Raw genomic sequence first — 23,083 nt, forward strand, 5'->3', positions numbered from 1 at the left:
TGAAAACGGATCCTGAAGTCAACTGGAGTCAGTTGGCAGCGGAGACACGTTCCAAGGAAGGATATATGGCTGTAATAGCGGGTCTGGGTCCTGACGAAGGGTCTTGGCCTGAAACGTCAACAGTGCTTCTCCCTATAGATGTTGCCTGGCCTGCTGCGTTCCACCAGCATTTTGTCTGTGTTGCTTGAATTTACTTTTTAACTTGTGTTGTGAATGTACCTTATGCTAAATGTCAGTTTTCTGATATACATATAGCTATTCATTAATTTATTTGTGGTAATATTACTTTATGCGTTGTGAGTTATATGTACTGTGCTGTGTACTTTGGTCTGGAGGAACATCATTTTGCTTGGCAGTATAAATGTACATGACTGAATGACAATAAACTTGAATTTGAACCTCACTAACCCACTTTTCCACTTCCTCATCTAAGTCACTTATAAAAATCACAAAGAGCAAGGGTCCCAAAACAGTGAAACACTACTAGACATGAACTTCCAGACAGAATGCACTCCATCTATTACCACCCTCTGCCTTCTGTGGGTATGAGGATTCTGAATCCAAAGTTCAAAGTAATATTTATTATTTAAGTACATATATGTCACCATATACTATCCTGAGATTTATTTTCAAATTTTCAGCTAAGTCTCCATGTACCATTCCTCCCAGTTTTCTGAATGAGCCTACCATGGGAAGACTGGTGAAAACCATATTAAAATCTACATGCACCATATCCACCACTCTACCATCATCAGTTTCTTGGTTACCTGCTCAAAGTCAATCAGGCCCAAGAGGCACAATCTGCCACTCATATAGCCATGCTGACTATTCCTAATCAGACAATGCTTTTCTAAATTCACATAAATCTCATCTCTAAGTATCCTCTCCAATATTTTGCCACCAATGGTGTAAACCTCACTGGTCTGTAATTCCCGGGATTAGCCAGATTACGTTTCTTGAATAAACAATTAACATTTGTTATCCTTCAATCTTCTGGCCAGTGAGGATGCACAGATCATTGCCAAAAGCACAGACATCTTATCCTTTGCTTCCTGGATATACCTGGGGTATATCTTTAAGATAAGGGGAGGAAAGTTCAAGGGGGATATTAGAGGAAGGTTTTTTACTCAGAGAGTAGTTGGTGCGTGGAATGCACTGCCTGAGTCAGTGGTGGAGGCAGATACACTAGTGAAATTTAAGAGACTACTAGACAGGTATATGGACGAATTTAAGGTGGAGGGTTATATGGGAGGCAGTGTTTAAGGGTCAGTACAACATTGTGGGCCGAAGGGCCTGTACTGTGCTGTATTGTTCTATGTTCTATGTTGTTCTATATCCTGTCTGGTCCTGGGGATATATTTGATATGTTCCAGCAAAGTAAACTCTTCTATGCTGTCTTCCTAAATGGCAAGGTCCCTCTCACTGGTGAACACTGAGGCAAAGTATTCATTAAGGATCTCCCCTATCACATCCAATTCGACGCTTTCTTCTTTTATCCTTGATTGCTCCTACCCTCATTCCAACCATCCTCCAGTTCTTCATGTACATGTAGAACACCTTTTGGAGTTTTCCTTAATTCTACTCACCAGGCATTTTCATATCCCTTTCTAAATCACCCATGTCCCTTGTTAAACTCCTTCCTGGCTACCTTATAAATCTCAAGAGCCCTGTCAGGTCACTGCTTCCTAAACCTTAAGTATGCTTCCTTCTTCCTCATGATTAGATAGTCCACATGTTGTCAACCATAGTTCATTTACAATTCAGCAATTCGTTTTAATGTACTTAACCAACAACATTCAAATGAATTATTCTCAAACAAAAGGACCAAAGAGCAGAAAAGAAATCTAATATTAACATTAAGAATTAAACAAGATATGCATTTGCTGCCAGCCCAAAAAAATTACATTATGTTTTGTTACTTCCCAAATTACGCTTGGGGACCAATTATGTGCAGGCAATAACTGCACAGCTGCCCCGCCCATTTCTTTCATGCTGAACTGCCAATCCCAAGCAGTAGAAATCACCAAATCTGCCGTGATGCAATTTGGAAATAAGTGCTTCATAGGTTCAGAGTCAAAACCATCACCCCTAGGCAAGAATTCAGCAGGAAAAAGGATTCAATAATCACCCGAAAACCAAGAAAAAGTACACCTTTTTATTTATCCCATCAACAGCATTCACAATCCTTACTTGCCACTCTCAACTACTCCCTCCCTTACTTCATATCCAATATAGCTATTTCAGCACATTAAAAGCTTCCTATTCATTTCAAACATATTTACTTCTCTCCACACAGGCTCATTCTTTCTTGTATAACAAGCCAATCAAATATCCAAGGTCATGCTCAAACAATGAACCAGCACAAAATGTAACTAAAATATTAAGACCAACCAATTTTGAAGAGCAATTGCATTAAAACTCTCCTTGCTCAACCCAAGTCATTCATTTTACACAACAGCATTGGATGTAAAGGATTCTGCAGTTATCCTTGGTATGCTGGCCAAAATCCATCCGTGGACTAACATGTGTTATCTAATCATTAACAGATTGCTATTGTGTGCAAAATTTGCTGTTTTTACACATCAAACATTTGCCCACTGAGTCCAAAAACCTTTCAAACATTTAAAGCTAAATGAAATTTAAAAATATGCAAAAATCATAATTTCTTAATCCTTCAGTTCATATTAAACTAACATTTCTAAGGATCTTGGCTTCAAAATACCTTTCAGTTTGCAGTCAGATTATTATTACTGCATTGCTATTTTTAACTGTAAATTCTGATATTCCCAAAGTACCAATAATTTTAATAAAAGTACAAGATAATTTTAATTAATGTAAACATAGGTACATAATTTATTGGAAGTGATAGAAAGAGCTGAGAAAGTATTTACAAAATCATATACAATCTAGGGGCTATATAGAGGCTGAGTATACAAGGGCAAAAAATAATGAACCATTTAAAGAGCACCATCTGGAATACTATGAGCAGTCTGAGTCTATTTGAGAAAAGGTGTGAGCAGAAGATATGCTGAGCTGCTGCTGAGACCTCCGTCGGTCAGTTGATCATGGATATTGCATCCTAGCTGTCTAGGTACGCAAGCCTGGGCAGTACTATTTGGACAGTGAGCTATTGCTCATATAGCAAGCTCCCCCCTCCACACATCTGATGAACCCAAAGGAACAGCAGAGACCAATAAAGTTTGGTACCAGCAGTGTCGCAGGAGTTGCCAGTCAACATTGAACTCAATGTAGGACTGCCTGAGGGACGCCAGCTCCAGATTTTTCCTTCAGCGATTTACTCCTGAAGCCTTCCACATGAATGGGTACAGCCACAAGGTAGCGGAGGCTTGAGGTCAGAAGTTTCCTTTTCCTAGATGAGCTGTCAACCATGGCTGACGAGCCCCATCTGCCCGATGCAACTTGTTTAAAGGCACCAGTAACCCACCTTTGCCCTTTCTCCTGTCAACAGATCCCGTTCCGCCAGGCTTAGTAGGTAAGCCACACCTGAAGGCCAGGAGCTGGACTTGGTTATCAGATGCTGTAAGCGCACGACATTGGAAGATTTTAATAGGTAGTGGGAGCTTGTCCCCATCATCACCCAATGATACGCACCAAATGATTTAATAGATGTAATACGTTAGCATATCTTTAGACTGGAAAAGATAATTGCTCTCCTTGGATCAGAGTAGATTTCAAGGAGTTCTGATAGAGATACTTAAAATTGTGTATGATTGAGACAGACTAGATACAGCAAAATTGTTTCCATTGCAATATAGGTTAAGAACCTGGAAAAAGAATGACGGCGATTGTTAAAAAGAACCAAAAGTAGCTTCTGAGAGTATGGAATTCACTGCTAATGCAATGCTGAATGCAAATTCAACTGTAACATTTAAGAAGGGAGTAGCAAAAGGATATACAGACTCTGGGGAGGTGGTGGGGTTAGACTATATGGATTGATCTTTATCGGAGAGTGTATAGATTTAACAAGCTAAATTGCCTTCTTTTACATTGAAACCAATTTTATCTGAAAACACCATACTGCAAACCACAAATGTGCTTGGTATGAAAGCCAACAATTAAATAATGCAGTTCTGAGCAAATAATGGAATACAGAACTTTATGTCATCCACTTGCACAACTGTGAACTTTATGTCTACTGGCAGGTTAACTTGTTATAGGGTAAATTGACCCTAACATTTACTGAAGTTACTGCAGCTTATTTTGAAGTACTTCATGTACTGTGGATTAAAATAAGAACATTATGCTCCTGTTACTTGCCAAAAGTGTGTAAAAATTATTAATTTAACAATTTTAATAGATTTTAACCCACCCCACAATAAACATGATGAATCTCTTGAGTCTCTAATATGTGGTTTTTAAGAAAATTTAAGCAATGGTTCTTAAACTTTATTTACTTTGATTTTTTTAAAAGATTTCTTTCCAGACCATCATTATTTAACCTTAAAAATTAACCGAAATGAACCTTTTAAATCTCAACAAGTGTAAAGTGTGATTGTTTTTGTTGGCTTTGTGGAAGTCCATGTTCCAAGCCTATATGGGTAACAGTCCTCCTCATCTCCTTTGCTACATCGACGACTGCATTGGCACTGCCTCCTGCACGCATGCTGAGCTCATTGACTTCATTAACTTCACCTTCAACTTTCACCCTGCCCTCAAATTTACCTGGTCCATTTCCAACACCTCCCTCCCCTTTCTTGATCTTTCTGTCTCCATCTCAGGAGACGGCTTATCTACTGATATCTACTATAAGCCTACAGACTCTCACAGCTACGTGGACTATTTCTCTTCCCACCCTGTTTCTTGCAAAAATGCTATCCCCTTCTCGCAATTCCTCCCTCTCCACTGCATCTGCTCTCAGGATGAGGCTTTTCATTCCAGGACGAAGGAGATGTCTTCTTTTTTTTAAACAAAGGGACTTCCCTTCTTCCACCATCAACTCTGCTTTCAAACGCATCCCTCCCATTTCCCGCACATCTGCCCTCACCCCATCCGCCCGCCACCCCACTAGGGATAGGGTTCCTCTTGTCCTCACCTACCACCTCACCAACCTCTGTGTCCAACATATCATTCTCTGTAACTTCCGCCGCCTCCAATGGGATCCCACTACCAAGCACATCTTCCCCTCCCCCCTCTTTCTGCTTTCCGCAGGGATCACTCCCTACGTGACTCCCTTGTCCATTCGTCCCCCCCATCCTTTCCCACCAATCACTCTCCTGGCACTTATCCTTGTAAGTGGAACAAGTGCTACACCTGCCCTTACACTTCCTCCCTCAACACCATTCAGGGCCCCAGACAGTCCTTCCAGGTGAGGCGACACTTCACCTGTGAGTTGGCTGGTGTGGTATTCTGCGTCTGGTGCTCCCGGTGTGGCCTTTTATATATTGGTGAGACCCGACACAGACTGGGAGACTGTTTCGCTGAACACCAACGCTCTGTCCACCAGAGAAAGCAGGATCTCCCAGTGGCCAACATTTTAATTCCACGTCTCATTCCCATTCTGATGTGTCTATCCATGGCCTCCTCTACTAAGATGAAGCCACACTCAGGTTGGAGGAACAACACCTTATATACCGGCTGGGTAGCCTCCAACCTGATGGCATGAACATTGACTTCTCTAACTTCCATTAATGCCCCTCCTCCCTTTCTTACTCCATCCCTGATATATTTAGATTTTTCCCCCCTTTTTTTTCTCTCTCTGCCCATCACTGGGCCTGTTCTCCCTCTGGTGCTCTTCTCCCCTTTCTTTCTCCCTAGGCCTCCCGTCCCATGATCCTTTCCCTTCTCCAGCTCTGAATGCCTTTTGCCAATCATCTTTCCGGCTCTCAGCTTCACCCCCTCTGGTCTTCTCCTATCATTTCGCATTTCCCCCTCCTACTTTCAAATCTCTTACTATATTTCCTTTCAGTTAGTCCTGATGAAGGGTCTCGGCCCAAAACGTCGACAGTGCTTCTCCCTATAGAAGCTGCCTGATCTGCTCAGTTCCACCAGCATTTTGTGTGTGCTGCTTGTCTGTATTGATAGTGGCCTTTTAAATTATTTCTCCATTTTATTTTTGAACCAAAGTTCAGAAAAACCTACCCTCATTTTGAACTTATTCTAAAACATTATTGAACAATGATAACAAAATTGATAAATATGTAAAAGGAGATCTGTGACCTGACACAATTTCTTAATTAAAAACAAAATTTTTAATCAAAAAAATAGTTATTTGATTATGTTTTTGAGGCAGATTGGCTACAAACTCTTCACTCATAATGGCACTACAACTACTCTCTAACGACAGATTATACAAGATAAACCATTCCTAATGTGGGCATTCAGAATAGAAATGCTTTATTTGCCTTCAGACTGAATACTTAGTCTAAAAGTGTATTTACAGATATACTTTTATTAACTCTAAATGCATATTTAAGAAAGGTTATCAAAGATTAAATGTTTAACTTTGGACATTTTGATTTTGAATGTACAAATTCTGCATTTAATGCTCACCAGCTACTGAGAAAGAACTTCACTCCTTCACACATTTCATTACTCCAAAGCATCCAAGAGAGTCTTAAAAAAAGAACTTGAGTGTGTTCACTGTTACAGTATAAACAAATCTGACAGCTACATAGTATGGCTCGCAACTAGCAATGATATACATTAGAGAATAGTTTAATTTAGTGACAGTGGTTGAAGGATTAAAAAAAATCAGAAGTCCTCAAAATTCCAGAGGGAAACACATTTAATTTTCATTGAAAAGTGAAATGAATTCAGTACCCAAAAGCTAAATAATGCTTTTCTTTAATTTTGCATTGATGTATCAAGATGATTTGTGTACTCAGTTTTGAAGTGGGGGGGGGGTGTGGGTGGGAAAGATTCAATCCACAAACTTCTGATTGAGAATTGAGCAATTATTATTCTGATAGCAATCATCCAGGATTTAGAAAACAAATTTTGAGCACCTGCTGAAGACACAAGGCTACAAGAAGAGACCTGCTTAGCTTGTATTCTGTTACTCCAAGGAATTCCTCCACCAGCTGCCTAATGGATTTACATTGCAAATACTTGGAAGATGTGAATTTTTCCAGACTTTTAAAAGTTCAAGTTCTTAACTGGATGTGGAAGTTCCTTTGGTAGCAGATTTGTTCCTTTATCCTTTGCCTTCAGCCTACTTAAAAAACTCAGCTGCTGATAGTCTCAGTTTAATCAACATACCACAGTGGGAAAGATATCTGCTTCTTTCACAGTAAGATGTAGTTACACGACAGCTGACAAGTCCTTTTATATAAGAAATAGAGACATAGCAATTTATGCAATTTTCAAAGAAGAAACTTCTGAATTCTGCATGAAACTGAGTTTAAAATTTTCAACTACAGTCATTGCAATTATCAATGATTAAATACCTCACCCAAACCAGAGAAAATGATGCAACTATTTTATTTATGCAGCAGTCAGAACACTTGATTTTGTGTTGAATCATCCCTTTGGTTTCATTTTTAATGGGTTCTGTGGCCACAATCTTAAGGATTCTTCGTAATAGCACATCCAGTTTACAACAGCCTAGGCATGACCCATATTTCTGGAAACTGGCAGCGATTGTGTTAATGCTGGAAAAATAAATTATACATAATTCCTTCATCAGCACACAGGAAAACAAACAATTTCATCCTGTATTGAAATTTAATTCCAATTTATCTCCTAGATACTCTAAAGTTTTATCTACTCCCAAAAGCAGAAACCAATAGATCACTCATGCAAACATATTTTTACACCAGTGCTTTTAAATAACCAAATACAAAATGGAAGAATCAAACCTTGACCTCACCACCCAGAGTTTTAACTTACTTTTCACTTTTTAGCTAAAACCTCACTATTATAAACAGCTGGGTGGTTTATTATTCTTGTAAAATAGGTAAGTACTGTAAACCAAGCGCATCCAAAATTTTGCACGACTTTCAAGTAAAATAAGTCACAGGCCATTAAAGATTCTACCAGAGAGTTACTGTGTATATGAAAACACAAGAGGCGTCATGAGTACTGGTGGGGGCAATAGTGTTTATGATAAATACTTAATATTTTTTCTCATGCAGTTTTCTCAATAGCATTCAGCAGTGACTGCATCAGGGAGCAGAAGTGACAAGACTTAATGCACAGTAGATATTTTTTTAAACTGGAAATCTGAAACCAAAACAGAAAACACTAGAAATATCCAGTAAGTCAAGAAGCATCTCTGGAAAGAGAAAGTGTTAATATTTCAAGTCAAAAACTTCATCAGAATTCTACCTATGCTACAACTTCCTACCAATGTCATCAGACACAACTCACAACTGATCCAAAACAAAATGGACCCATCATATTAAAATAACTGAGACCAGAAGCTGGGTATCATGCAGTGATCAACTTCCTGACCTCTCAAACCTTTCACAATATCTGTAAAGCACAAATCAATAGTACAATTCAATAGTCTCTACCTGCCCAGATGATTGCAGCTCCAACAGCAGCTAAGCAGCTTTAACATTATCTAGCACAAAACAGCTTAATTAACACACCCTCTACCACTTAATCCCACCACACTCACCTTGAACACTACCGGCAGCAGATGGACAAGTATAATCACCTATGAGTTTGTTACCTAACATCTAGACTTAGCATTACTTCTTAGACCTCAATTCTAAATATTACAACTCACTGTCCAAAACTATTGAGCAGATACATTTCAGAGATTTCAATAGTTTATGTTGGCTAATCACCAGTTTCACAAAAGCAATTAGAGATGAGTAATAAAAACTGGCTTTGTTACGTTTACATGCATCCCAAAAATAGTAGAAATGAATGTTTCTTTATTTTTTTCTATCAATGTTTCCTGCTTTAAGCAATAGCTAATGAAGACATTTGAAACCAAAACCTTAAAATTTATCTGTCTTCTCTATTTTCCATATCTAAGATTGAAAAAAACAAAAATGAACCTAAAACATTATACAACAGGGGAAGACAGCCAACAGTCCACTCAATTAATAGGTCTGTCTGTTGGAAATTCTAGAAGATTATCAAGGGTTATGGCTACTGAATTTAAGCCCAGCTTCACAAACTTTTAGAAGTGGTTCATTTTGGTAGGTCAAATATGATGGCAGAATATAGTATTAATGGTAAGACTCTTGGCAGTGTGGAGGATCAGAGGGATCTTGGGGTCCGAGTCCACAGGACGTTCAAAGCAGATGCACAGGTTGACACTGTGATTAGGAAGGCATACGGTGTATTGGCCTTCATTAATCGTGGAATTGAATTCAGGAGCCGAGAGGTAATGTTGCAGCTATATAGGACCCTGGTCAGATCCCACTTGAGTTCTATGCTCAGCTCTGGTTGCCCCACTAGAGGAAGGATGTGGAAGCCATACAAAGGGTGCAGAAGAGATTTACAAAGATGTTGCCTGGATTGGGGAGAATGCCTCATGAAAGCAGGTTGAATGAACTCGGCCTTTTCTCCTTGGAGCGACGGAGAATGAGAGGTGACCTGATAGAGGTGTATAAGATGATGAGAGGCATTGATCATGTGGATAATCCCCAGGGCTGAAATGATTGCCACAAGAGGACACAGGTTTAAGGTGCTGGGGAGTAGGTACAGAGGTGATGTCAGGGGTAAGTTTTTTACTCAGAGAGTGGTGAGTGCGTGGAATGGGTTGCCAGCAATGGCGGTGGGGGCGGATATGATAGGGTCTTTTAAGAGACTTTTGGATAGGTACATGGAGCTTAGAAAAATAAAGGGCTATGGGGAAGTCTAGTAATTTCTAAGGTAGGGACATGTTCAGCACAACTTTGTGGGCCGAAGGGCCTGTATTGTGCTGTAGTCTTTCTATATTTCTATGTTTCCACTTGAAGATCGTTGGGATCTATGTGAATAGTGCTATGTTTATCAAAACAAATATTTATTGTTGGAAAGTGGGAAGATTTCTGCAATGTTTGCCAGAGTTGAAGGTTATGTTGATACCTATGCAGCCAAAGTAATCTGACCCAAAAGACAGAAATCTTGTTCTCCTTAAATTAATAAAATGAGTGAACTTCCCAAATAGAATTTACACTCTAGCGGCATATGGGATTTTAAGTACACCTTAACAACTAATTTATTGTTGAATCACATGTTTCAGATACATTTCATGTAAACCAAAGAGTAAACAGAACACAATTTATGGGCTAACATCTCACACAGAAAATTCTGCTGATCCCCCACAATGTTTCACATGCAAACCACCCTCTAACATATCAAAGGTACTTGAATTCCACAGCTTTCTGCTGCACATTTGAAATGGACCATCTACCATACCAGATGCATTCCCAAACAGGGCAAGATTGAAGAGATTATTCACAATTTAAGTTATTTCTAAAGGTTAACCAAATAAATAAGTCAGGCAATTTCCTCTGAAACATTCCTAGATTCTGAGATGAAGCTTTTTTAAAAAAAGAAAACTTGAATCAAAACTTATTGCTTACAGGTAGCATTTGCAAGAAATATGCAATGAGAGAGGCATGATTTACTACCATTAATCACAGCAAGGTAAATAAAACTACAGAGTATATTTTAGAACTACGTTTAAGAACAAGCACATGCTATGAAGTCCATTTAATCAAACAAAAATGACTGGCTGAACAGTAACAGTCTTTGTAACCAAACAAAAATGATGGCTAATGCATACAATTATGCATCATTTAGATTTGATTATTTTATATAAAACTCATTTTTGAACAATATTAGCAAATCTATCAACTTTTTTCCCTTCAAAGTACTAATACTGCAGAGACATGCTGCAAGGTTACAACATGGCCTCCATCTTCAGTATCGCAGTTTGGTGGCAATAAAAGAAAAATAAAACTCAATGTCATTATTCACTGCCTCAAAGACCTGGTAATGATTAAAGATCAGTGTCTAAACCAGTGTATTGCTGCTATCCTCAGGTATACATGTACCTTTTCCAAAGTATATTGTTGCAAGAGATTTTGGGAGGATGCAGGTCTATCAACCTGCTGTCCGTTAAACTTCTGCATATAAAGCAACTTAGAGAAAGCCTTCGGTTAAGATTGAAGATTTTTTTTTAAAGATTAGATTTATTTTTCACATGTATATTGAAATAATGAAACATACAGTGAAATGTATTGCTTGCATCAACAAACAACACAGCCTAAAGACATGCATGGGGGAGACTACAAGTGTACATCAATGTAGTATGCCCACAACTTAGCGGACCCTCACCTGTATGTCTATGGAATGAAGAGAGGAAACTGGAGCACCCAGAGGAAATGTACACAGATACAGGGAGAACTTACAAATTCTTTGTAAGCGGGAATTGAACCCCAGCCTTCCAGATGCTGGCGCTGTACAGCGTTACGCTAACCACTATGCTACTGTGCTGTCCTCAATAAATATTTTCCTGATTTCAAATCAAAAGCCCTCCTCAAACTACTACCACACTTCTATAGGTTGTAAGCCTCTGACAGTATCTATGACCCACCACTCCACAACACCTCAACCAAGGCAATTCAATTAAATCTTTATGGGCTCTCTTGCTAGAATGTTTTCTGAGAAATTATCCTTGCTTCGCTGCAGCAGTTTTGGAGTCAGCACACACCTTAGCTACATTCTCTGGATCAAGCTGTATAATCAATATGCTTTGGCACAGATTAGTTGCCATCTGCCACTGTCTCAATCAAACTTTACAGCTTTGGCTTGGTTCTGGCTAATTATCTAAACTTCCTCTTCCACAAAGTTGTATTTGCTTTGTTAGCCCTTAAAAAATGTTCAGCTTTCCAAAATGGACAATCATGCATGACTTCCCTTGCACTCCCAATCAGATCATTCCTCATAAGACTTTTGTTTCTCCTTGGCTACTTGAGCTGGCGATGCCAACCGTCAGCTTACAAAGGTGGGAATAAGACCATCAGACAATAAGACATAGGAGCACAATTAAGCCATTCAGCCCATCAAGTCTGCTCTGCTATTCCATCATGGCTGATCCCAGATCTTCTCAACCTCATACAGCTGCCTTCTCGCCATATCTTTTGATGCCCTGACCAGCCAGGAAACTATCAGCTTCCACCTTCAATATACCCACAGACTCATATCTCTCTGGTTAAAAAAAAAATTCTCCTTACCTCCATTCTAAAAGGTCGCCCCTCAGTTATGAGGCTGTGCCCTCTAGATCTGGATACCACCACTACAGGAAACATTCTCTCCACATCCACCCTATCTAGTCCTTTCAACATTTAGTGGGTTTTATTGAGTTCCTTCGCATTCTTCTAAATTCCAGTGAGTGCAGGCCCAAAGCTCCTCATATGTTAACCCTTTCATTCCCAAAATCATCCTTCTGAACCTCCTCTGGACTCTCTCCAATGACAACACATGCTTTCTGAGATATGGGTCCAAAACCATTGGCAATACTCCAAGTGCGGCCTGACTAGTATCCTATAAGGCCTCAGCATAGCTCTTTATTTTTATATATTAATCCCCTTGAAATAAATACCAACATTCCATTTGCTTTCTTTACCACAAACTCAAGCTGTAATTTAACCTTTTGGGAGTCACGCACAAAGACTCCCAAGTCCCTCTGCACCTCTGATGTTTGAACCTTCTCCCCATTCAGATAATAGCACATATTATTTTTCTCTTTACCAAAATTCATTATCCTACATTTCCCAACACTGTATTCAATATGCCACTTTTTTGCCCATTCTTCCTTATGAATGCAGAGCAGCACGTATCGGCCAGACAGGATGGTGGAAACCTACATCAGGGAGCACAGGTGTGTCCATGTGGGTTACCTAGAGAAACTGCATATAACAGAACATTGTATTCACAATGGCTATTGGATTGAATTCTACTGCAGAAAACTACTGTGCTGTGCCAAGGGCCTGGTGAAGAAAGCCACTGAAATAAAACTAGAGGAAAAGACTTTTAACAAAGACAAAGGTCTCACTCTAAGGAAGAACTGAAATTCAATTCTAAACAAGATGAGACAGCGGAAAATGATTGGATGAGGGCTAACCAGTCAGGCGAGAAAGGTGACAGGGGTATAAATAACACTGGACTAGACATGCCGAGGCATCATCCCTGATAAAGATGGCAGAGTTTGTCATCAAAATGTCAGTTAAAATTGATGCCTGTACCCAGCTGGAAGCCCAAGAACAGCTTATTTGTGGATATAGGCTTATTATTCACTTGCAATTGCTGAATGCTTTGCAATAATTGGCTCAAATATTAAATCTTGAATGAATAGTTGAATGAAGAATGAATAGTTCCCATATTATCACTTTAATGCGCATTCACATTTCAACTGTCTGATATTCTAACATTTGAAACATTAAATCCACGCTCCTAAAACTATTTCAAAACAATCCTAGAGGTTGATGAATGTGCTCTGTAATATTAACTATGTCTTTAGAAACAAAACACTGAGGCTTGCCAGTAAGCTCAAAGACTGAGACATTTTCCTATAGTTATTTTTTTAATTTAAAAAAAATGGATGGATTAATCAATTGGCCATTTTGGAATCATAAAGTGAGGGTAGAGTGCTACACTGTTCTGATCTACAACTTTCATAATATTCAACTTTCTCTAAAATGCTATACTCAGAAATCAGCTCAAATAATTTATACATCTCAGTTAGGTCTTTATTCTTTAGAGCATAGAAGGTTGCGGGGGGACTTGATAGAGGTATTTAAAATAATGAGAGGGATAGATCGAGTTGACATGGATAGGCTTTTTCCATTGAGAGTAGGGGAGATACAAACAAGAGGATATGATTTGAGAGTTGGGGGCAAAAGTTTAAGGGTCACACGAGGGGGAACTTCTTTACTCAGACAGTGGTAGCTGTGTGGAACGAGCTTCCAGCAGAAGTGGTAGAGGCAGGTTCGGTATTGTCATTTAAAGAAAAATTGGATAGGTACATGGATAGGAAAGGAATAGACGGTTATGGGCTGAGTGCGGGCCAGTGGGACTAGGTGAGTGTAAACGTTGGAACTGACTAGAAGGGCTGAGGTGGCTTCCGTGCTGTAATTGTTATATGGTTATCTCACAAAATAGATTTACTTCGAGACACATCTTTGGCCAGTCCTTTGTTGCTAGTTGTCCTTTGGGTATTTCTTGCATTTCATAGTTTCTATTGCCAACAGATTGGCTCATTATTTTGCAAATCCACTGGTTATTTACTTTGTCTTTACCAAGATCCCTCCCTTCTCTCCTCCAAATAATAGATATTTGACTCACTTAATATAAAAATGAGCTGTGTCAATGACTTAACATGAAAAAAACATGAGAACTATTGATTCCAATTCAATTGAATGGTTATAGGAACTTGTGTTGGGAAACTTACCAAACATTTAAATTGATATGTCGCATTTTACACAAAGGCTTGAAGAGTCTCTTGTATGACACACCAGCTAAGCACTTTGATTTGATTATTCTAAATCAAAAATCAAATCAGAATGTTAATCAGTAAATTTGAGATTCATCACCTAAAGGAATACATTCAAATTATTCAATTGTTAAAAGTACTGCATTAGCACACAGTTGGAAAGGCCTTGCTACCAGGAACATACATTTCAATAAAGCAAAGCTACAAATTTGCATTTTCTTCTAAAAATGTTTTAGAAAACACACTAGTATAAGAGTACTACAAATCATTTACGGAACATACCACTTAAACTCCTTATTAACAAACTGTACAATACACTCTGCAGCAGACTCATGGGATATCAGAAATAATAAAGCCCTTCTCAATCTTGGAATTAGTTGGCAGATCATCAAACTGTGCCATCACAAATTGAAGTGATTGGCGAAAACAGATTTCAAACTGAAAAGGAAGGTACAATTCATAAATAGGGAAGTTAAGCTCTTTGAAAGGGCGGGGAGGCCTTAACTGATATTGGTACACCGTAGAGCAAAGAAGAATAAGCTTCAGTCAATGTTTTTTCAGCTTAGATATACACACAGTAGCCACTTTATTTGGTACCTCCTGCACCTAATATAGTGGCCGCTGGGTGCATGCTCATGGTCTTTAACTGCCATAACCCATCCACTTCAAGGTTCGATGTTTCATGTGTTCAGAGATGCACACCACTATTGCAACAATAGTCATTTCAGTTACTGTCATCTTCCTGTCAACTTGAACCAGTTTGGACATTCCCCTCATTAACAAGGCATTTTCACCCACAGAACTGCATTTTTTTTTTGTTTTTCACACCATTCTCTGTAAACTCCAAAAATCCCAGGAGATCAGCAGCTTCTGAGATACTCAGGCTACGTCCACACTAGACCAGATAAATCCGTAACTGAAGCTTTTTCTCTTCGTTTTGACCCTCCATCCACACTGAAACGACGTTTTCCTCCCCCGAAAACGGAGATTTTCAGAAACGCTCTCCAGAGTGAATAAATCTGAAAACACCTAATATCTGGCATAGTGTGTTCGGGGTAACTGGCTATTTTTAAAACCGCTTTCATGACGTGCTGGAACAAATGTTGGCGGCAGTGCGGCATTTCATTGTTTTCTTGAATGCAACCTCCAACACCACAACAATATCTGACAATAGATGTGTAACAGCCTAATGTAACGTTGTATGGAAATACAAGATAACACTGATGAAGACATGTTTTATACATTTAACAAGGTGCTTTATTAATGTATTGCTTGTGCAAACATTCAATAGATGCAATTGTCACTTTTGCCCAGTTACTCATTTTATTGCACATGTTAAACACAGCAAAATAATACAAAGACATGGCAAAAGTAAAGGCAAACAAATGACGTAACAGCAAATTTCACTTCTGCTCAGTAACAAGCCTTACTGCATTTAGTTGTAGCTGTCGTCCCTTTCATCAGTGAAGAGACTATGGCTGTAGGAAATGTTTCTGGACAAACACGCACCAAGTCTTTCGTTTGGCAATTTTCTTTTAAGTTTTTCTAGTCTTTAACTGGTCAAACGTGCACGAAGTATACCATTTCCTCTTCGCTTGTTTTCTGTGTGTCCTGTGCATGCCGAGTAGGAGGAGATTCGCCCAATATCCATTTTAATGTGGACAGAGGTATTTCTAAAAATGCCTAGTGTGGACATCTGTCATTTTTATGTGAAACCGGCGTTTTCAAAATTATCCGATCTAGTGTGGACATAGCCTCATACCACCCCATATGACACTACTGCACGATCAATGTCACTAAAATTACATTTCTTCCTTACTCGGATGTTCTGTCTGAACAACTGAATCTCCTGACCATGTCTTCATGCCTTTGTCCAATGAGTTGATTCAACATAATTAAATAATTATATATTTGCATTAACAAGGTGTACAGGTGTACCTAAAGTGGCCACTGGGTGTTTGTATGTCACAAGAGAAGCTGATAAGGCTGTTCAAGAAAACTGGAGAGTGGCCTTTGGCTTTATAGATTACAAGGAAGTTGGATCTTACTTCTTATAAGTCACTGGTTAGAACCCATCTTAAATATTTTATCCCTTTTTAGAATAACAGTTAAGGTTGGAAGGAGTAAAGAGGAGGTTGACCTGAACTGTCCTATAGAAATAGGGATCTGAATTACATGGAAAATGAAGAAAATAGATTGTTCCCTCTATTGCAGAGAAGGATAATTTGTGTTAAAAACAATCACAAAGTATTTGATAGAGTAAACAAGACAGAACTGGTTCTTCCAGTGACATAAACAAAGGTACCAAAAGATAAAGATTTAAGATTAACAATTAAAAAGTGGATTTTTTTCCTATGTAGCAAGTTGTCATGAAGTGAAATTTATTACCCAAAAAAGATGCAAAAAAGAATGAGATACATCTTTGAAATGAAACATTACCTGGTCTGCAGGAAATAGACACTTTTCTAAGAAAATACAGGACCAATGAAGCTGCTGCCAGCATTAGAGGACCTAAGTTTTAGTGAGAGGTTGGTCAAGATAGGTCTTTGTTCCTTGGAGTGTAGGAAAATAAGGAATAACCTTATAGAGCTTATAAAATCATAAGAGGCAAAGATAAGGTGAATAAGGTAGCAATCTTTTACCTAGGGTAGAGGTGTCCAAAACTAGGAGGCACAGATTTAAGGTGAGAGAGAAAGATTTAAAAGGGACCTGAGGGACAACTTTTTCCAGGCAGAGGGTAATGAGTGCCTGGAACAAGCTGCCAGAGGAAGTGGTTGAGGCAGGTACAATAATCTAATTTATTATGGACAGGTACATACAGAGGCAGAGTTTAGAGAGATCTGAGTCAAAATACAAGAAATTAGGACTAGAAGGGTGGACAGCATAGACGTTGAGCCAAAGGACTTCCCTCTATGCTGTATTGCCCATATGCCACACATGAGGCTGCTTACCAAGTTAAGACCCCATGGTATAACAGGAAAGATACTAACATGGTTAGAGCTTTGGCTGATTGGCAGGAGACAACGAGTGGGAATAAACGGATCCTTTTCTGGTTGGCTGCAATGATGAGTGGTGTTCCGTAAGGATCGGTGTTGGGACCACTTGTTTTTATGCTGTATATAAATGACTTAGATGATTTAGATGGCTTTGTTGCCAAGATTGCAGATGATATGAAGATTGGTGGAGGGGTAGGTAGTGTTGAGGAAATAGGTAGGATGCAGAATAAGTTAGACAGATTAGAGAATGGACAAGAAAGTGGCACATGAAATACAATGTTGGAAAATGCATGGTCATGCACTTTGGTAGTAGAAGTAAATGTGTGGACTATTTTTTAAATGGGAAGAAAATCCAGCTATCTAGAAGCAGAGGGACTTGGGAGTCCTTGTACAGAACACCCTGAAGATCAACTTGCAGGTTGAGTCGGTAGTGAGGAAGGGGAATGCCATGTTAGCATTTCAACAGGTCTAGAATACAAGAATAAGGATGGGATGCTGAGGCTTTATAAGGCACTGGTGAGGCCTCACCTTGAGAATTGTGAACAGTTTTGTGTCCTCATCCTAGAAAAGATGTGCTGGCATTGGAGAGAGTCCAGAGGAGGTTCACAAGGATGATTCCAGGAATGAAAGGGTCATCACACGAGGAATGCTTGATGACTCTGGGTCTGTACTCACTGGAATTCAGTGGGATAAAGGGGGGATCTCATTGAAACCTTTTGAATGTTGAAAGGCCTAGACAGAGTAGATGTGGAAAGGATGTTTCCCATGGTGGGAGAGTCTAGGACAGGAGGGCACAGCCTCAGGATAGAAGGCACCCTTTCAAAACAGAGATGTGGAGAATTTACTTTAGCCAAAGGGTGCTGAATTTGTGGAATTTGTTGCCACATGCACCTGTGAAGGCCAGGTTGTTGGGTGTATTTAAGGCAGAGATTGATGGGTTCTTGATTGGACATGGTATCAAAGTTTACAGGGAAAAGGCCGGGAACTGGGATTGAGGAGGAGTTAAAAAAAATCAATCATGATTGAATGGCAGAGCAGACTCGATGGGCCAGATGGCCTAATTCTACTCCTATGTCTTATGGTCCTAGCAGTAATGGAACCATCAGTTCTGTCCTTTGCTATATTGCACATAAACCTTCAGGCTAAATGAAAAATGTGCATATTTCCTCTTAATTTCCTTTTCATTGAATTTATCACTGCCAATTTTTTAGATTTATTGCTTGTAATCAATTTTCCTTGTGACACACCTAGTTGTACTGCCAGTCAGGTCAATTCCACTTCCTATTCTTCAACACTTCCTCTTGTAGACCTAAACTTCACAGAACTAATGATGGGAAATATAAGGAAAGGGAGAATTTTACTACTGTACATTAGTATCTTACTAGTACCTCAATATATTAGTGTCTACTTCTCCTGCTGGCTCCAAGCTGTTCAACCTAAGCTGCTAATCATCAGTGACGGCAGGAGCAGCATGCCCAAATATTGTTGGAAGCACTTCTTGTAACTTCTCTCTCTTTTCTTACTAAAACATGCAAATTATATTCTTTTACAGATATTACCACTAAATAGTTAAAAATTCCTTCAAGTCTTTAACAACGTTTCCTCATTATCTTTCATAGCCCAATCATTCATACCTGTGAACTCTCACACATTAGGTGCGAGGCTCACACATTCCATGACCCACTCACACATGCATTTAAATCTCACACTGGCGCTAAACAGGTTTAAAATAAGATACTTAGCAGCCCAAGGAACTAATGCAATAATCTCATACTTCGCTAACTGTCGCAGCTTCATTTTATTCATTCGGTTTAGGGGCAAACACCACCTCAACAATAATTTATATTTTTATATTATTGAATCCATAATTTGTTACAATTTTATCATTTAAAAGCACAATCATTATATTGATTTACAGTCTGCGCTGTGCAGGGACAAATATTCCCAGGGTTGTCACTTCAAGTTTTTCAAGAGACTGGGTCTCTAAAGCCCTTTACAAATGGAAGTGAGAAATACTTATCTTCTCCCAAATTATGAACAATTAATAAAACTGGGAATGCACAGCTGTTAAAATATTCAACTTTCTGAGCAACGATACATACTGTAGCCAATCAATCACACGTACACACCTTTTACATCGAAGTGGCTAAATAATCAGCAAAATAAAATATATCCAGCTGTCATATTCACAATTTTACAATGGCTTAATCACAACAACAGAGAGCTAATAAAGAGCCATTATAAGTAGTTCAGATGCTAAAGAGCAAAGACATTCCTTTGTGGTAGAGAATAGCAAGTACAGCATGCAATGTGCAGCATTACCTTGTTTAATAATAAACAGAAGACACATTAGCATCTGTATCCACAAGAAATTCTTTATAGGGCTATAGATGTCTCTTGAAGTATTTACCGTAGATTCCGGACTACAGAGCGCACCTGATTAAAAGCCGCTGGCTCTAATTTTAGAAATAAAATCAATTTTTTACTTGTACAGGCCGCACCGGATTTTAGGCCGCACCGGATTTTCGGCCGCAGGTGTCCCATGTTGTAATATGAGATATTTACACAGAAAGATATTACACGTGAGGATTTTTTAACTTTTAATTAAATCCATATGGTAACAAACAAATATATATTGCAAATGCTTTTTTTCGAACCGTGCCTGTAATACGGCTACTTTTAAATATACATACGTATCGGTAACACAAATTACGTTGCATATACTTTTTTACTGAACAGCACGAACAACATTCCAATATCTCCTAGCGACTGGTAAAAATATATATACTGCAGCCTACCAGGAAAAGTTATTGATCGCCTTTAACTTAAAAGCAGCGTTTTCGCTCGGGTCTGATGTGCTCGGGTCTGATGTGCTTTTCTTCGAGTGTTTTCCATGTTGATGAGGGTGAGTACAAATGACTGATTTACAATAATTTAATTGTGAAAGTGCGCTTGATTTATCGTACAATTTCATTGGACCTCTGTGAACTACTCATCAATTTTATTGGTCTACTGTTATGAGGCAAAATGTTTACGAGGCGGCATGAAAAAAAACCATGTATTAGCCGCTCTGGATTAAAGGCCGCAGAGTTCAAAGCTGTTCAAAATGTGGGGGAAAAGTAGCGGCTTATAATCCGGAATCTACGGTAGTTCAATTTATTGGAGTTCTGGAGACTTAAGTCAAACCATCACTGTTATTTAATAATAAATATGGAAAACAGGGTCATAACACACATCAGTTCACACAGCTCAAAGATGAATGCTACTTGAATTGAGTTTGGAAGCAGGCTAGGTCTATGTTAGAAGATGCTCTAACATACAAACATGCTCCAAAGTTGGTTGTAGCATTGGTAAGCACTTTAAATAATATGTAGTAAACAAATTAGTAACTGCACAGAAAGAACAACATTGAGATGGAAGGCTTTAAATGACAATGGTAGTGTCAATAGGTGACTGTTTTTGCACTTATATACCATGATGGGAACTTATTTTGGACATTGATAAGAAACTCAGAGCCTTCTCATCTTCAAGCTTGTTCTCTAACCTAGGCTAGAAAAGATTTACTCTCAAGTTGAATATATAATCCTGTATATCATTTAATACTTCAGATTATTTCCTTTTAATAAGCTTACTAACTGTAGTTCTCAAGAAGTGGGTCTCTAAAGCACTTTACAAATGAAAGTGAGAAATACTCATCTTCCCCCAAAATTATGAACATTTAATAAAACTGGGACATCCCAGTGCAAACTCAACCATTAGAGTAATGCAACATTTCAATTATGTTCCTATAAGCTTGCAAATACATAGTGCTTGAGTCAGATGAAACTAAGTTACCAAGGCCTCTATGAACAAAGAATTTGAATTCCTCAAATACTTAAGATAATTTCTTTGCATTTGTACAAGAGATTCTTTGAGCAAATTTAGCACAGAAAAAATGCAGTTTTACAGTTTTGATTTTCCCAGTGTAATACAAGATTAAATAGTTACTAGCTACATTCTTTTAAGTTTATCTTGAACGCTCAACAAACAAAATGGAAAGTAAAAATTTGAAATAACTGATCCATTATTAAAATTTGTAAATAAAAACTGCAGATTTAAGTATTAATTTCAATAATGCCAAGTACTAATGCATAACCATTGTTTAAAGGGAAGAAAAACATGTAGATTAAGTTTATGCAATTCCCTAAGTGGAGTGTGAAGCTTTGGGTTTTATTTCCTAATTGTTATGAATGTACCACAGCTCTGAGGGGCTGAAGGGTGCGGGGGTAGCCCCCTCCTTTGTGAGAATCGCAAGATCACGATTGAGTCAATTCAGGAGACACAGGAAATGAGAGAAAGACATGCAGAATCCACAAAAGGGTTAGAATGTGTCCTGGCCTCCAAAAGGCGGACCCATTGATACCAGCTATTGTCTCTTGGAGACGGACTTATGTATTGCATCCTGGACGATGACAATCAAAGCCCCAGGCGATGAACCAAGGAGGAGGTTGGTGGAGGGATTGCATCATCCCCAACCTGATTGACACCTGAGACCCTGTGAGTCAGGATAAAAAGAGGGTCTGTGGGAACAGCCCCTCAGACGCACTAGAAGAAACGCTAGCAATCCCGTAATAGCGAAAGCCGGTGAAAGGCCACGTGCGTCTGCTTCCATTTGCCCGGAATCGGTGACCTTTGCCACGGAAAAACAGTTTTTAGCTAACAACGGGGAACTCAATTCTCAACGACTCTCGAAGGATTGACATCATAAACAGAATGGACAAGTTTTAACCCGTCTCTCTCTCTCTCTCCAACAATTGCCACACAGGGTCCCCAACTTCGGCAGCCTGTATGAACTGAACGACCTATATATTTCCATCGGACAATTCATTATCCCCTAGACAATGATACAGCTTATTTCTTATTGATTATTATTATACCCGCGCTTTTAGATTTAGTATTGACGACGTATATTATCTGTGTGTTTGCATTGATATTATTTTTGTGTATTTCTATCAATAAATACTGTTAAAAATAGTACCATCAGACTTCAACAGACCTCTCTATCTTTGCTGGTAAGTGACCCAGTTACGGGGTACGTAACATAATAAATAGATATTCTACATTGAAAAAAAAGGTTACCAGCATGCTGAAAAAAGATCCACAATTCACAGCAACCTCCTGGATTGTACAAGTAGTCAGCAAAAATCTCAAGATTTATTTTTCTTAAGTAGATAATGGTTTTCAAGCTTTCCATTATACTTCCCAGAGAAATGTACCTTTGGAAGCAGGCAGCAACAAAGCAAATCATGAAAGCCCAGATAAAGAATGTTTGATTTGCTTTCTGTATCTTTGCTATACAACAAACGTGTTGTTTATTTCCATGCAATAGACCATGAAACACTTCTTCAGCACATCCCTACTTCAGCACCCACTAATCCCCTGCAGTACTGCATTTGTGATCTTTCCAACTCAGATAAGACACTTGATTTTTACATTAACTAGACAAAACTCAAATGTGCAGAAATATTAAAAGACAATTAATATATACCAACCAGTAATAAAACTATCAACAAACTCAAAAGCCTCCACAATCACAAACTAGCAGTGAGGAATTAGGGTAAAAACCTAGTTCACAGATTTTGAAAATAACTGAATTAATAGATTAATGGATGAACTAAATTCAGATTAGATGACCTGAAGTACAGAG

The 23,083-nt window shown here is 38.7% G+C and overlaps 1 protein-coding gene across 2 annotated transcripts in view; it reads right to left on the reverse strand.

Annotated features, from left to right (window-relative positions):
• Nucleotides 1-23,083, reverse strand: part of zbtb20 (zinc finger and BTB domain containing 20) — a 341,450-nt gene that overhangs the window by 231,005 nt on the left and 87,362 nt on the right. The window contains exon 1 of one of the 2 annotated variants that reach the window (XM_073045596.1): nucleotides 14,360-14,482. The exons of the other annotated variant lie outside the window; for it this stretch is intronic. The gene's annotated coding sequence lies outside the window, so the exon portion shown is untranslated. Of the gene's footprint in view, nucleotides 1-14,359; nucleotides 14,483-23,083 lie in introns of those variants that run through there. 2 annotated transcript variants of the gene reach the window in all.

Source organism: Hemitrygon akajei, chromosome 5, assembly GCF_048418815.1.
Source record: "Hemitrygon akajei chromosome 5, sHemAka1.3, whole genome shotgun sequence".
NCBI lineage: Eukaryota > Metazoa > Chordata > Chondrichthyes > Myliobatiformes > Dasyatidae > Hemitrygon > Hemitrygon akajei.